The sequence below is a fragment of the Belonocnema kinseyi genome, chromosome 2 (genome assembly GCF_010883055.1).
Source record: "Belonocnema kinseyi isolate 2016_QV_RU_SX_M_011 chromosome 2, B_treatae_v1, whole genome shotgun sequence".
NCBI lineage: Eukaryota > Metazoa > Arthropoda > Insecta > Hymenoptera > Cynipidae > Belonocnema > Belonocnema kinseyi.
In genome coordinates this window covers 83,955,443-83,972,110 of record NC_046658.1, presented here as the reverse complement: position 1 = coordinate 83,972,110, position 16,668 = coordinate 83,955,443, and the positions used below count along the sequence as shown (strand labels likewise).

Here is a 16,668-nt window from a genome sequence, read left to right as displayed (position 1 = left end):
GGGCAATTTTTTTAACTTGAAACTTTCAAATATCTCGAAAAATAGCAACTCTATGAGAAAATGTTATGAATCAAACTTTAATAACTTTGAGGAGTACATACACTGATGTTAAAATCGGTTCCCCTACACCGCCCCTGCGTGGTGGGGGTGGGGGCAAGTTTGAAATCGTAAATGGGAACTCCTTTTTTTTATTGCATATTCGGATTCTTTGGATAAAAATGCGTATGATTGTTCTAAAATATTTTTCTCGTTTCGCGATAGATAGCGCTGTAATCGACGAAATTCAATTTTTTCCATTTTACTGCTACTGAGAATGCACGCTTACGATTCTGCAATACTCGAAATTAGTCTTAAAACAAACTACTACTTTTAGCGTAACCCAGGAGCAACGACGTGGACGTAGCAGTTTTCTGTTCCCTTCGGGGTGATTGATTAACTTGAGTCCCCTCGCCTCTTACGATTCGAGGTACTCAGGGAATCATCTTTTAATTAAGAGCATGTGATACTTCGTCGTGTGGTCAATTGGGTACAGTTCCCCCGGCTTTTTTCCACAAAAATGAAAATTTTCAAAAACCGAACTCGGAGATGCTATAAAATATCATAACGGACGTCCCCGGACACTTTTTTGAGGGATAATAACAAAAAAAATTATTTTGCTAAATAAAAATTTTATGCATGTGCATTATTTTAAGGTTGCGTCGTTTTTCAGCTCTGTCATTCATATAATTTGGAAATTATTTATGAAATAAACTTTTTTTATAGCCTACAAAGTTAGTTCCGGGATATTAGTTAATATGTTTATTTGTAATTCTAAAGTTTTCAGCCAAAAATATTTTGTAGTTTGGAAATAACGCTCGGGAGAATTTTAATACACATAACCTCGAAATATACACACCATTTTTAGCAAACTCATAATTTTTTGTCATTAACCTACAAAAAAAGTGTGAACGGACGTCCGTTATTATGTTCACTATCATTCCCCAGATTTTGAAGACAAAATATTTATTAATCTAGGAAACAAGCCGGGGGAATCTAACACTGATAAAATCGATACTAATTCCTAAACGCCATGCAAATTAATCAAATTTAGCAAAATACATTTTTTTTAAATATTTCTTATTCTAGAAAAAAAGCCGGGGAACCTAAAACGATAATTTTCGGATTATCACATGCCCCTAAAGTAAGTGCTCAAAATGATGAACTTCGGCTTCAATGCACTTATTAATCCGTACACTGTAAAAAAAGTCAATTTCCTCGCATTAAGAACAAAAATGCTCCAAAATTAATGGGTGAAGGCATCGATAAACAACGAACAAGAGAGACTCTTTCGTATTCACATATTATTTTATTAATTATTCTAAATTTTCAATTAATTATAAATCAAAAATTTTACAGTTTCCGCAAGGATAAAATTAAAGATCTTTGGTCAAATTAAAAATCTCGATGTAATTTTCAATCACAGGAAAGGGATTTTACCGACGCATGGTATTTTTACACGCTGCGACTGAATTTTCCCTTCTAAATGTGAAGTTCGTACGAGGGAAGTTGTAATTTTATTTTTATCGAGTGTGTAATATTACACTGCTGTTCTAGGGTCCTTTTATTTACATCGCTAGAGGATGTAATTTCAAATACTTTTGTATAATCACACAGGGAAGTGTGTGATATTTACAGTTATACAATATGTAATTTTCCGAAACTTTGTAATTTTACACAAACCTTTTTTTACAGTGTGATTCAAATGAATTTACATTACGGAGAAGTGTATCTTCTTGAATTTCAGCACATGCACTTGTAATTCGGTTAATCATATTCTCACGTATTGTTGGTTTTTCTTTGTACACTTTGTCTTTCAGATAGCCCCAGAAAAAGAAATCTGGTGAAGTAAGATTTGGCGATCTTGCAAGCCAATTTATCCGACCGCCTCTACCAATCCAGCGAACATTGACATCATGATCAAGAACTTATCGTGCTAAGGCTGAATAGTGTTACGGACAACCATCATGTTGAAACCACATATTCAGCCGTATTTCTAAGCTCAAGTTTTCAAGCAATATTGGCAGTTCATTTTCCAAAATGCCTTGATATTTTGGACCATTTAAGCTGCCTTCGATAATCTAGCGCCCGATTAGTTTGTTGCCAATTATTCCACACCATACGTTGATCGTCCATGGACGCTGGTGTTCGACTTCACGAAGCCACTGCGGATTTCAATACTCCAGTAGTGCATGTTGTGTCGATTAACTAATCCTTGGTTCGTAAAAAACGACTCGTCAGAGAATAATACAAAACGAAAAAAGTTGGGATTTTGTTGTATATGTTCACGTGCCCACTGACAAGAAGCTACCCGATTTTGGAAATCAACGACATGAAGTTCTTGATGTAAAGAGACATGATTCGTATGAAATTTATTACGTTTCAAAATTTTCCAAACACTGCTCTGAGAAATTGTTGCACGGGTCTTTTTCTTAGGTTGAACACTTCTATCAGTAGTAAATTTTGTAATAGTACGATAAAATGAAGCACGTGACACAATTCTATTTGGAAAACGCTGATCGTAGAGATTGACAGCATTATCAAGATTTCTTCCAGTTTCTCCAAACAACAGAACCATTTCAATTTTTTCTCTTACGGTTAGATACTACATTGTAAAGTAGTATTCTGAATAATCTTTGATCTAACTAAAATGAGTTTTGTCTTAAATGTATTTTTTCAAATTTACTGTATTTAAGGAAAGAAAAAAGTAAACACTTTCGTAATGTTACGATAGCCTCCACTGACCTCAATCTACAATAATGCCAGAGCTAAAATTTCTGAATATTCAGGAAATACTGTTAATGTAAACGTATTACTTAATAATTACTTATCAAGAACGGACATACGTTTTGGCATGTTTGTCAAAATAATAATTACCAAAGAGATCCGAAGCTCTATTGCCCTTATTTTTAACCGACTTCAAAAAAAAGGAGGTTCTACCTAAGTTCGTGGCGATGTATTTTTTTTATGTACGAGTTTTTATTGCACTCGTTCAACGATTCTGTAACGATTTGAAAAATTATTTTTGTCTGTGGTCAGTCATGTCGCAATGAAAATGGTGAATTTTTTATTCCTTATGTATTGCAGAATCGTAAGCGTGTATTCTCAGTAACAGTAAAATGAAGAAAAATTGATTTTCGTCGATTACAGCGCCATCTACCGCGAAACGAAGAAAATGCTTTAGACAAATCATCACATTTTTATCCAAAGAATCTGAATATGCAATAAACAATAGGGGTTCTCATTTAAGATTTCGAACTTGCCCCCACCCCCACCCCCCGGGGCGGTGGGGGAACCGATTTTAACATCAGTGTATGTACTCCTCAGAGTGATTAAATTTAGATTCATAACATTTTTTCATAGAGCGGCGAACTTGATGCTACCCAAATTGCACAACAGCAGGGAAGAAGCCATTGTACAGAAGTATTTTCATATTTCGCGCCTTTAAAGTTGCAATCGGATCGGCCATTCGCTCAAGTCCTTGCATCTTCGGATCAAGTTTATCATAGTTTCCATGGTTGCGTTCGAAACTTCAAATGGATACAAGTTTTAAAACAATATAGGTTATGTTACATAGTAATTACAAATAATAAAAGTGTTTAATTAATAATGAAGTGAGACATGTGAACTGAGAAGTAAACGTCAATTATTTTCTGTACCAATAACATTATGGAATGTCTGCTGAGTGACAAATACTATAAAATAGTAATAATATTCTGCGCTTCCAGTGGGCGAAGAGCGAATTGTGTTTAACGCTTATTTGCGGCAAAAAAGGTATGTTATGCATATATAGGATATGTATTAAATAAAGTAAATAAACTATTACATGCGTAAACTTTAAATTGACATTATCTACATTTATTTACAGCGATTAGGACAAACACGTAAATCTGAACATAACCTTGAAATAATGACAGATCGGCCCGGCATGTTTATTATACATTAGATTGATTATTCTTTACCAAAGAAATGTTTTGTGGTTTTGTATGTTTATCACTGACAGTGTCGGCAGTAATAATTTAAATAATAATGACTTATTGTCAATTTAACTATCATTACTTTATAATTAGTTTAATAAGTTAAACATTATTTCTGAATTTAATAATAGATTACCATTTTTTTTTTCACAGATCGATCCTAGAAGAAATACACATCAGGAAATGCAGGTGGAATTATTGCATTTCGGCTTGGTGTGTTTCAATAAATATTGTTGAAAAATCTTTATCTCTGGACCTTATCACAAGACTGGGGATTGTTCAGCCTAAAATTAGTATTCTGAGTCATTTCAATGGTATAGGAGTATCAAAAAGATATTTCTAAGCAATTTAACTTGCCCGCAGTTTAACTAATAAAATTTGTAGGGATTATTTTTATTTTAAAAAATGTTTTCTCTGGTCCTCATCTCAAAAATTGATTTGATCAACCATTAAATTAAATTAGAGACTCGCTGAGGACAGGAGTGTATCAGTAATAAATCTAGAAGAGAAATTTTAGGGCGATATTCTCATTCCAATTTTTTTTGTTAATTATTCTATTTTTGAACTTGCTAATATCTGGATCTGATTTCCAAACTGGCTTTTGATCAGCCCCTAAAATCAATTTTAAGACTTTTTTCGAAAATGACTTCTCTGGATCTGATCCCAAAATGTGGTTTGATCAACTACTAAAATAAATTAAAAACTCGTTGGTGATAAAATTGTATCAGTTTTAAATCTAGAAGATAAATTTTAGGCCGATATTTTCATTTCAATTTTTTGTTGTTTAATTATTCTATTTTCTAACATGCTATATCTGGATCTGATTTCCAAACTGGCATTTGATCAGCCCCTAAACTCAATTTCAAATAATTTTGATGGAATTGGTGAACAAAAAAAAATCTCGAAGCAATTTAACAAGTCCGAATTTTAAATATAAAACTTCTTAGGAATTTATTTTATTTTCGAAAATATTTTCTCAATCAAATGGCCAACACGGGTATACGGGCGAGTAGGAGGCGCCATGTTTCTATCAACTGATATTTCTAATGCATTGTAACTCTCTATTTCTCTCTGCCAGTACTAAATCTAGACGAGAAATTTTAAGCAAGAATTTTCATTCCAATTTTTTTAAACATTATTTTATTTTCGAAATTGATATATCTGGATCTGATTTCAAAACTGGCATTTGATCAGCCCCTAAAGTCAATTTTAAGTCATTTTGATGGTATCGGTGTATCAAAAAAAAAATCTCGAAGCAACTTAACGAGTCCAAATTTTAATTAATAAACTTTTTAGGGATTATTTTTATTTAAAAAAATGTTTTCTCTGGACCTCATCCCAAAATTTCGGTTGATCAACCACTAAAATAAATTAAAGACTCGTTAGTGATAGGATTGTATTATAGTACTAAATCTAGAAGAGAAATTTTAGGCCGATATTTACATTCAAATGTTTTTTTAAAATTATTTCATTTTCGAACTTGCTATATCTGGATCTGATTTCCAAATTGGCATTTGATCAGCGCCTAAAATCAATTTTAAATAATTTCAATAGTATCAGTGTATAAAAAAAAAATTCGAATCAATTCAACAAGCCCAAATTTTAATTAATACAGTTTTTTGGAATTTTTTTATTTTAGAAAATGTTTTCTCTGGGCCTCATTTGAAAATTTAGTTTGATCAACTATTGAAATAAATTAGAGAATCGCTGAGAATAGCAGTGTATCGGAAAGAAATGTAGAAGCGCAATTCTAGGTCGAATTTTTTATTCCACTTTTTTTAGAATTTATTCTATAATTATCTATTTTATCAGGTCTAAAAATAAAATACATTAATGGTATCTTATCAGAAAATAAAAATGTTTGAGTATAATTCAAAGCTGCTCGAAGTGTTATTTTAATGTATTTGTTTGAGGCCTCATTCAAATTTAAATTCTGCCGTTAGAAATGAAGACACCAATTCTGTACATTTTATTTCAGATGTTATCTTTTCGATTGGAGGTTTTCTTATATTTATTATTGATTGATCAAACGAAATTTTGAGATGACGTCCAGAGAAAATATTTCCTAAAATAAAAATAATCAATAAAAAGTCTATTAAATAAAATTTGGGCTCGTTACATTGCTTACAGATGTTTGTGATACACCGCTACCTTAAAAATTACTTAAAATTGTTTGAAATTTTTTGATAATTTAAAAACAACATTGGGATGAAAATTTCTCTTCTAGATTCATTCCTGATATACTCCTATCCTCAGCGAGTCTCTAATTTATTTCAGTGGTTGATAAAAGCGAATTTTGAGAGGAGGTCCAGAGAAAACATTTTCAAAAATAAAAAATCCCTAAAAAAATTATTATTTAAAATCCTGGCTAGACAAATTGCTTAGAGATTTTTTTTCTTGATACACCGATACCATCAAAATGACTTGAAATTGATTTTAGGAGCTGATCAAAAGCCAGTTTTAAAATAATATCCAGATATATCAATTTCGAAACTAAAATAATTTTTAAAAAAATTGGAATGAAATTTCCCGCTTAACATTTCTCTTCTAGATTTAGTACTGATACACTTCTGTCCTAAGTGAGTCATTAATTTATTTCAGTGACTAATCAAACCAAATTTTGAGATGAGGTCCAGAGAAAACATTTTCGTAAATAAAGTGTAGGGGCTGATCAAATGCCAGTTTGGAAATTAGATACAGATATAGCAAGTTCGAAAATAGCATAATTAAATAAAACAAAATTGAAATGAAAATATCGGTCTAAAATTTGTCTTCTAGATTTAATACTGATACAATTTTATCACCAACGAGTCTTTAATTTACTTTAGTAGTTGATCAAACCAAATTTTGTGATCAGGTCCAGAGAAATCATTTTCGAAAAAAGTCTTAAAATTGATTTTAGGGGCTGATCAAATGCCAGTTTGGAAATCAGATGCAGATATAGCAATTTTGAAAATAAAATAATTTTTAAAAAATTGGAATAAAAATTACTGCCTAAAATTTCTCTTCTAGATTCATTCCGGATACACTCCTATCCTCAGCGAGTCTCTAATTTATTTCAGTGGTTGATAAAAGCGAATTTTGCGATGAGGTCAAGAGAAAATATTTTCGTAAATAACATAAATTCCTAAGAACTTTAATAATTAAAATTCGGACTTGTTAAAATGCTTCCAGATTTTTTTTGTCCACCGATACCATCAAAATTACCTAAAAATTATTTTAGGTGCTGATCAAATGCCAGTTTGGAAATCTGATCCAGATATAGCAAGTTCGAAAATATACTGATACACTCCTATCCTCAGCGAGTCTCCAATTTAATTTAATGGATGATCAAATCAAATTTTGAGATGAGGACGAGAGAAAACATTTTCTAAAATAAAAATAATCCCTAAAAATCTTATTAATTAAACTGCGGGCAAGTTAAATTGCTTAGAGATATCTTTTTGATACGCCTTTACCATCGAAATGACTCAGATTATTAATTTTAGGCTGATCAGTCCCCAGTCTTGTGATAAGGTCCAGAGATAAAGATTTTTTAACAATGTTTATTGAAACACACCAAGCCGAAATGCACTAATTCCATCTGCATTTCCTGATGTGTATTTCTTCTAGGATCGATCTGTGAAAAAAACAATGGTAATCTATTATTAAATTCAGAAATAATGTTTAACTTATTAAACTGATTATAAAGTAATGATGGTTAAATTGACAATAAGTAATTATTATTTAAATTATTACTACTGACACTAAGTGTAATAAACATGGTGGGCCGATCTGTCATTATTTCGAGGTTATGTTCAGATTCACGTGTTTGTCCTAATCGCTTTAAATAAATGTAGGTAATGTCAATTTAAAGTTTACGCATGTAATATTTTATTTACTTTATTTAATACATATCCTATATATTCAGAACATACCTTTTTTTGCCGCAAATAAGCGTTAAACACAATTCACTCTGAGCCCACTGGAAGCGCAGAATATTATTACTATTTTATAGTATTTGTCACTCAGCAGACATTCTATAATTTTATTGGCACAGAAAATAATTGACGTTTACTTCTCAGTTCACATGTCTCACTTCATTATTAATTAAACACTTTTATTATTTGTAATTACTATGTAACATAACCTATATCGTTTTGACATTAGTATCCATTTGAAGTTTCGAACGTAACCATGGAAACTATGATAAACTTGATACGAAGATGCACGGACTTGACCGAATGGCCGATCCGAATGAAACATTTTAGGCGCGAAATATTTCAGAAAACTGATGGAATAATGACGAGAATGGTGAAGATAGGAATAAGAAGAAAGGTGAAAATAGTTTGTGTTTACAGGAAAAGGAAAGTAGAAGGTTGGATTTAAATTAAGAAATGGGTGGCGACAGAGGATGATGAATTGGTGTTGATAGGAGGTGATCTGAATACTTAGACGATGGAACAGGGAAGGGTGCGGGGATATAGGATGAATAGTGTGAGACTTTCAGGAGAAAATTGAAACACAAGCAGGTGAACCAGGCGGGTAGGACTCTCTTGAAAATTCTGGGAGAAACATGATGGATTTTTCGTAATGGGTACCCGGAAGAGGATGAAGGTGAGATTACGGTTTCAAAAAAAAGGAAAACAGTAATAGACTATATTCTGGCCGAGGAAAGGATAAGGAGGCTGTTGGAAAGAATGGAAGTAGGAAACGAAATAGGGTCAGTACACTTTTCGGTAATTGCAACGTTGAAATGCGTGAGTTGGAGAAAAGAGGGAAGGAAGAAGGAGTTGGAAGCAAGAAAAAAGCAAAAGTGGGCAAATGGAGAGTGGATAAGTTAAGAGAATATGCGGCAGGAATGGAACAAGAGAATGTGGTGATTGAAGATGGGGAAGGCGTAGATGAGATTTCGTGTAAGATGAGGGGACGTCTAAAGAAGATAGTGAAAAAAATTAGAGCGAGTGAGAAAGAAAGAAGGGGGAACAAAGGATGGTGAGATGTAGAATGGGTAAAGAATAAACAACGTACAAAGTTATCGTTAAAGATTTGTAGAACTGAAGAGATAGACAGAAAGGAGTATGATAAAATAAAAAGGGAATGCGGGAAATGAATGGATGTAAAACGACATGAGGAGAACGCAAGGTACATGGAGGATGTAGAGAAAGTAATAAAGGACGGAAGAGAATGAGGGATCATTAATGGAGAAAGGAGTGGAGGGAAAGGAATCAATGAAGAGATAAGTGTGGATGAATGAACGGTTTATTTTAAGAAATCACTAGGAGGGGTGGATAGCAAGGTGAAAGGGGAAGGTAGAAAGATGAAAAGAGGGAGATTTGGAGGGTGGGAATGACGTGAATAGAGAGGTGGTGAATCAAGCAATTAAGAAGTTAAAAAGAAACAAGGCGACAGGAGAGGATTGGATAGAGAATAAAGCGTTGAAATTTAGCGGAAGAAGGATTAGAGAAGAGATTTGGGATGTGTTTAATAGAGTATGGAGATGGGAAGGATGGCTGATGGATTGGAGAGCAGGTTTGGTAGTCCCTTTATTAAAGAAAGGAGGGGAAGGGAAAGAATGTATTTCACACAATCAAACAGGATTTAGGAAGGGGATGGAAACAGTGGATAATATCTTCATACTATAAAATAAGAGATCACATTCGTTAGCATACGCGGACGATGTAGTGCTTGTGGCAGAGAATGAACGTGGAATGAACTTGCTAATGAAAGGATTCGGAGAGTATGTGAGGGAGAAAGACCTGACAATGAATGTGACGAAAAAAAGATAGCATATTCCAGATATAGAAAGAATAAAATAAAGTATGGATGGAAGATGAATGGGGAAATTGTGGAAATGGTAGAGGAATTTTGTTATTTAGGATTCTGGTTCGAAGCGGAAGATAGAAATGATCTGCAGTTTAAAAAAAGGATGGAAAGTTCGATAAGGTTGATGGTTCAAGTGCGGGTATTGGAAAAAGAAGATTCAAAGAGGAATGGAAGATGAAAGTATCGATGTTTGATTCACTGGTATCGGCAGTGATATGTTATGGAGAGGAGATTTGAGGATGGAAGGAGTACAGAATGGTAGAAAACATGCAAGATAGATTTCTGAGCTGGGCAATGGGATTAATCTGGATTTCCCTATATGCAATACTAAATAGAGAGAGGAGAGATAACATGGAACATATAAGATGGGAGATGGAGAGATGGCAAGTTAGAAGAGAATGGAGAAGGAGTGAATGGAGTGCAGGGAGTGTCAGGAAGTAGAGGGGGAAATGGGCAAGAATAAAGAATAGAAGAGGTGGGAAAAGGTTATGGAGTCAAAATACAATAAATGGTATAGATTGATCAAGATGAAAGGGTCCAAGAATACTTAAGGAAGTTGCAAAAGGAGTGCGGGTGTTCCAGGATGTGGTGCGTTTCAGATTGGGAGAAGATAAGAATGAGTGTAAATATTGGATGAGTGAAGGAAAAAAAATATGTAGGGTATGTGATTATGAAAGGGAATCGTGGGAGCACGTGTTGGTGAGACGTACAGGGGAAGGGGAGAGAGCGTGGTAGAGATAGTTATGAGAAAAATACACGGTTGTTGACAAGGGGACAAGTGGGCAAAGAGTTTAGAAAAGAAAAGAGAAGAGAGAATGGGGGAAGGTAAAAACAAAAAAATAATACTAGAGAAATGCGTATAAGGAAAATTAGTGTTGCGTGACTTGAAAAAGGTTAAAAAGTAATGATAAGAGGGAACGGAAGCCCTGGAAGGTCTCGCGCAATTCTAAGATAATAGGTAAAAGCTAGTAAATAATAAGAATGCTAAGCGATTAAAGTTTGAGTTAATCATAAGACATAGTGGTAAAGTGAAATTGTAAAATATGTAAAAGGAACAGAGCCCACAAACGCATAAAAGGAGAGTAATAAAATACAACTAAGAATTTAAAAAAATATATTTTTGCAATTATCAAATATTATTATTTTCAAGCGATACAGTTTCGAAAAGTTTAAAATGAAACTAAACCATTGTCAATTTTTCGATGTACTTTACAGTTCTGAAAGGTTGAGAAATGGAAACTCATACAAGTTTTATAATACTTTAAATCATTCTGACTTTTTTATATTATAATGTAAGATGGTTGAAGACTCCACTTATGCTTGAAATAAAACAATTGTAATTGCAATAGATTGTAGGAATTTGATTATTTTTACTGAAATCAGAGAACCTAAATATATTTATTTAAAATATATGTTTACTTAAAAAATCTGAGTTTCCAATTATTAATTTCATTTTGTTGTACATTCTCGAAGATTTAAAATTGATCCCCAATTACTTCGTATATTATCAATTGAACATTATTTAATTTGACAATTACGTGTTTTTAAACTTTAATTAATAAAACGAACCAATTTGAAAAACCAACTTTATGCTGCGAATGGATTGTATAATATGTGAACTAATTAAGATTATTAGTTTTTATTTTTTGTACACTCTAACTTTAAAGGTAATAAATAATAATTCATCTAATGTGAAGCTTAAAAATTCGTATTTGATAATATTTTTACATTATTTAAATTGGAACATTTTTACTTTCAGTTTTCATATATTAAAGTTTTCTAGTAGAAATCACAACGTGTCTATAACCTGAAAGGCTTTACATTTTATACACACAATTCCAATCAAACAATTTTAGATTTTAGAAATTGTATAATTTCATTAGAAAGGTGTCAAAATTGTCTCATTTTTAATCAGAAGCTTTCAAAATTTAACCATTTTTTTGTGAATTATTGAAGAATATCCAAATTGTATTATTTCTGATTACAAGCATTGAAAACATAAGTCATAAGTCAAAAATTTTCTGAGATGAAAAAAAATTAATTCACCGTCATTTTCACCGTTCAGACTGCAAAAATGTTTATACTCAATCCTTTGAAAATTAAATCAATTAAAAATTTTTAAATGTTGATTTCGCCAAATTCAACAATTTCAAATTTAATTATAAAATTAAAACTTATGAAATGGACGAATTGAAAATTCAGCGTATCCATTTCAGTTTGTTGTAATTTTATCTATTTTAATTTTAAACATCACAATTTTTTCATTTTTAATTTCAGATCATTTAATTTTTAATACTTCATTTCTGATTTTTATTTATTCTCCAAATCTTACAATCAAATATTTTTCAATTTTAAATATATTTTTTTAAATCTTAAACTAAAAATCCGATTATTGTAAGATGTTACGTTGAAAATAAAAAGTATAATGGTAATAAAGGGTGGATATTTGTTCAATTTTTGAAATTGCGTAATTTGAAACCTATCAGATAGAAACAGTTTTTTCCAAGTTGAGTTTGAAATGTTCAATATTTTTGAACATTTGCAGATTCAAGAAAAAAATAGTTTACAATGCTTTATTCTATAATCGTCTTATTTTAAAGGCTTGAATTTGACAACATTATTTTCCTAATTTTTCATTGTTTTGAATTTATCTCTGTGGAATTTAATCCAAAATTATTCAATTACAAACACTTTAAGCCGAAAATTGTGTACCTGGTTTTCAATCTGATATTCTGCGATTTCGAAGAATTAAAGAAATGGACAATTGTGTACGCTTAGAATTAAAACCAAAAAATTTTAAATACTTTATCTAAAATTATTAAACAAAAAACTGACTTTCAAGTGGCATTTAAAGTGTTTGGATATTTTTTTAGTAAAAAATGTGTTTTATGTAAAAAAAAGTCACTGTAATTTTCTCGGGTCAAAATATAAGAATACTAAATATTGTGAACCTTTAAAATATAATTATTCTAAAAAACTTTAAAAATTATATACTTTCTAATTGGAAACTTTCAAAATTAATAAATTCAAAATTGAAGCGTTAAAAATTAAACAATTCCAAAATTTGTTTAAAAATTGAAACATTCTTCAATAACGAGCTTCAAGCTAAGCCGTTACAAATTATGAAAGTTCAAACTGACAAAAAACACGCGAAAAGCGAGCTAAACATAGAAGCTTCAATTTTGAAACTAAGTCGTTAAAAATAATTAATTTTCAAACTGATAAAAAACACGCGAGAAACAAGCGAAGCATAGACGCTTCAATAAGGATAAAATGAATAAATAATAGATAATTATAATATACAATAAAATAATGATTAATTAATTTAAAGTTAATTTTTTCAAAATCAAGTTTTTTTAATTTTCTTATTTCAGCGGGAAAAATGCACTTACAGCTTTAAAAATGAATAATTCAATTATAATAATTTTTAGAAGAAGTGTTGTAATTCCTGTTACAATTTTGTAAGAATAGAAAACAGTTGATTTTCTCTCTTCAAATAATTTTATTAGAAACTTAGATCAATTTTAGTTTTAAAAACTGTATTCTTAAATAGCGAAGCATATTACATTATAGATTTTATTTACTTGATCTTCGAAAATCAAATTCTAATTTTGAAGCATTTTTTATTTTTGATACAAAATTTATTAAAAAATATTTAAATAAAAATTATTTCGAAAATAAATCTTGTGTAGATTTAAAAAATATATTATTTTCTAACTAGACTCGAATCTTTGAAACCGGAAAATTATAGTAAGTCACTTGCCAAGTACCCTCGTGCCTATCACTTCCGTTTTGTTGATCAGGGTTTCTGAACTCCTTTTCCATAGTATAGTCAACCAAATCAATCAATAGTCCCAATTACTGGTTTCCGTGACCGCAGAGAAATAAATTAAATATGTAATTATTCAATTATTTTAACAAAAAATAAATTTGTTAATCTAGTGACGATATAGAAAAAACTGGTGGTTGCTCGAAGTTGAACTGGACAGGTGTCTCCCGATACTAACAGTCGACCCCTTTACAACGTTGTTTCTGGCATAATCACACTGAATATCGATCGATTGACGACTTGAGTTTTGTCTATATCACTGACTATAGTTTCATTCATTTATATTTCACTTACATTAGTTTTAAACCTTTGACTTTTTTCACACTTTTTTTAATGCTGCAACCATTTTTCACTATTTATAAAAAATAACAGTAATGTATTATATATTTAATTTCATTTAAATGTAATTTATGTCATATTTTTTCAAATTTCGCGCGAAGGCAAATATTTTTTTACTTTTATTTTTTAAATGTTTTCGATATATTGGTCAAAACAACATATTTTTTTTTTATCTCACAAATGAAAAATTCCAGAAGATTTCAATATTTTAAAGATTACAAAATATTTATAGCGAGGGGGAAACAACTCCTAAAATTACCTCTATATACTGAATTACACGGGATTATCTAAGATTACTCCGGATTTCATAAGATTACACAAAATTATGATCGATGATATTTGAATTTTGAATATTTGAATTTTCTACCAAAGTTAATAGTTCAATTTTTAATCTAAAAAGACGAGTTATGAGCAAAATCGGTGAATTTTCGTCCATAAAATGACTTTTTTACTTAATTGTGAAATTTTTGCAATCTAGATTAAATTATAACCAAATAATTGAATTTTCAACCAAATACATGAGTTTTTAATCAAGAAGATTATTTTTCTATCGAAACAATATGATTTTTCTACCAAGTAGTTGAATTTTTAACTAAAAAAGCTCAACTTTTAAACCGAAATGGGATAGTTGCATTTTTAACTGAAAAAATTAATTTTGTAAAAATATAATATAAATTTATAATTTTAATTAATTTTATACAAGTGTAAAAAAATTACCTTTGTTCAAAATAGATCAATTTTCAACCAAAGAGTTAAATTTCCAATTCTGTGTAAGTACTATATTCAATTCAATGTAAGTCGATGTCAATAATAAAAAATCAATTTTGAACAAAGTGGTTCAACTTTCAACCAACTAGTTGACCTTTAACTAACAATTTAACTAAGAATATTAATTTTCTACCAAGCAATACGAAGTTTGAACAAAATATATGAATTTTCAACCAAACAGTTGAATTTTCAGCAAAATAGTTCACTTCTCAACCAAAAAGATGAATATAAATTTTCTATTAAAAAACGAAGAGTTAAATTTTCAGATAAAAAAATTGATGTTCAATCAAACAAAAATAAAACGGATTTTTCAATAATATAGTTAAATTTAAATCAAAATAAATAAATTTGCTACCAAAATCGGTAATCTTTCAACCAAAAAAAGTATCTTTTTACTTTCTAAAATTTTCACATTGCTTATTAATTTTTAACGAAATGTTTAAATTTTCAAAAAAAAAGATAAATTTCTGACGAAAAAGTTTAATCATTGACTCCATCAATTTTTGTTAAAGATTTTTTTTTTTAAATCATCTATCTGGTGTAAAATTAATTATTTGTTGAAAATTCATATTTTCCGGTTGAAAATTAAACTCTTAGGAGAGAATTCGTCTTTTTAGCTTCAAACTTCAACCATTTGGTAAACAATTAAGCTATTTGGTAGTAAATTAACTTTCTTATTGAAAATTAGTCTTTTTAAATTAACTTTTTCTTTGTTCATTTAACTGTTTTGTAAAAAATTCTCTCACTTTGAAATGTCATATTTAGTTATATTTGTGTCACGATATATTGTGTAATTTTTATTTTGTAGTTTATCCATTACAAATAATTTATTTGAATGCTTGAGTATTAAACAAATCCATTTTATTATTATTACTTTAAAAAATTTTATATTTAAATTTGAAAAAGTCTCATTAATTATAATAAGTAATTATGAAAGTTAAAAAAATATTCTAATTTCACTGCACGTGGTAGCATATTCTTATTTTGAATAGAATAATTTTGTAGATGTATAACGAGCAATTGCTATTATAGTTCTTATGTATATTTACCAATTTCAGGGAATTTCCCGCACGATTGAAATATAATATATTTATTGAGAAAAGGGGAAAGTTTATGAAAAATACGGAAAAGGGGGAATTTGAAAAAGGAAAAACGCAGGGGAGTAGGGGAAAGACTGTGATTCCTGAAAAATGGTCACCATTTTAGCTCACTAATCTGCGAAAATGAATAACAAAATTAAAATTTTAAGACATCCAAAATAATTTTTGAATCAAAAGTGGTGTTAATTACAAAGGCTTACAAATTTCGAACTATTTTTGAATTTTACTTTCAATAGTATTAATCTTCGAGACAAATTTTTCAAATAAAATCATAGATTTTTTTACTTTTTCCTGACATTAGTATTATAAAAAATTTTATTTTTCAATTCATTTTTATTTAAACGACTCAAAAAAATAATGCAATCGTAATTTTTATTGTATTATTAATAAGTTTTTGAATGATTTTAAGGGATAGATTAAGTTAAAAATGTGTAAAATGAGTCTATCACTGTTAAAAGAACAAATTTTCAATATTTGATGCAAAAAATGCTTAAATTCAAGAATTAAATTATTCCTAACCTGGATGTTTTACTGAATTTGACTTTTATTTAATCATTTTAAAATTCATTTTGTGATGGTCTATTCAATCAGATGGAATCCCATGTTGATAGATCTTCAATTTAATAATAAATAAAAATAACTAACAATTTCAAATTATAATTTTAAATTTAACACTGTCATTTTGTAAACTATCTGAAAACGGGTTGTTCGTTTATAGGTTTATGTCATTCGTCTACTATCTGTCAAAAGTGCTTTCTTATACAAATAATTTGAAATAAAAAAATAATGTTTAAAAAAATAACGTTGCAATTAA

The 16,668-nt window shown here is 29.9% G+C and overlaps 1 protein-coding gene across 6 annotated transcripts in view; it reads right to left on the bottom strand.

Moving 5' to 3' along the window:
- LOC117168439 (jouberin-like) overlaps positions 1-16,514 on the bottom strand; it is a 36,457-nt gene extending 19,943 nt beyond the window's left edge. For 3 of the 6 annotated variants that reach the window (XM_033354084.1, XM_033354090.1, XM_033354089.1), the window contains exons 1-3: positions 16,374-16,514; positions 13,942-13,999; positions 13,582-13,679 (exon numbers count right to left, since the gene is read on the bottom strand). The gene's annotated coding sequence lies outside the window, so the exon portion shown is untranslated. Of the gene's footprint in view, positions 1-13,581; positions 13,754-13,941; positions 14,000-16,373 lie in introns of those variants that run through there. The other 3 variants (XM_033354086.1, XM_033354088.1, XM_033354085.1) reach the window with 3 other exon arrangements.
- Between the last annotated feature and the right edge of the window lie 154 nt (positions 16,515-16,668).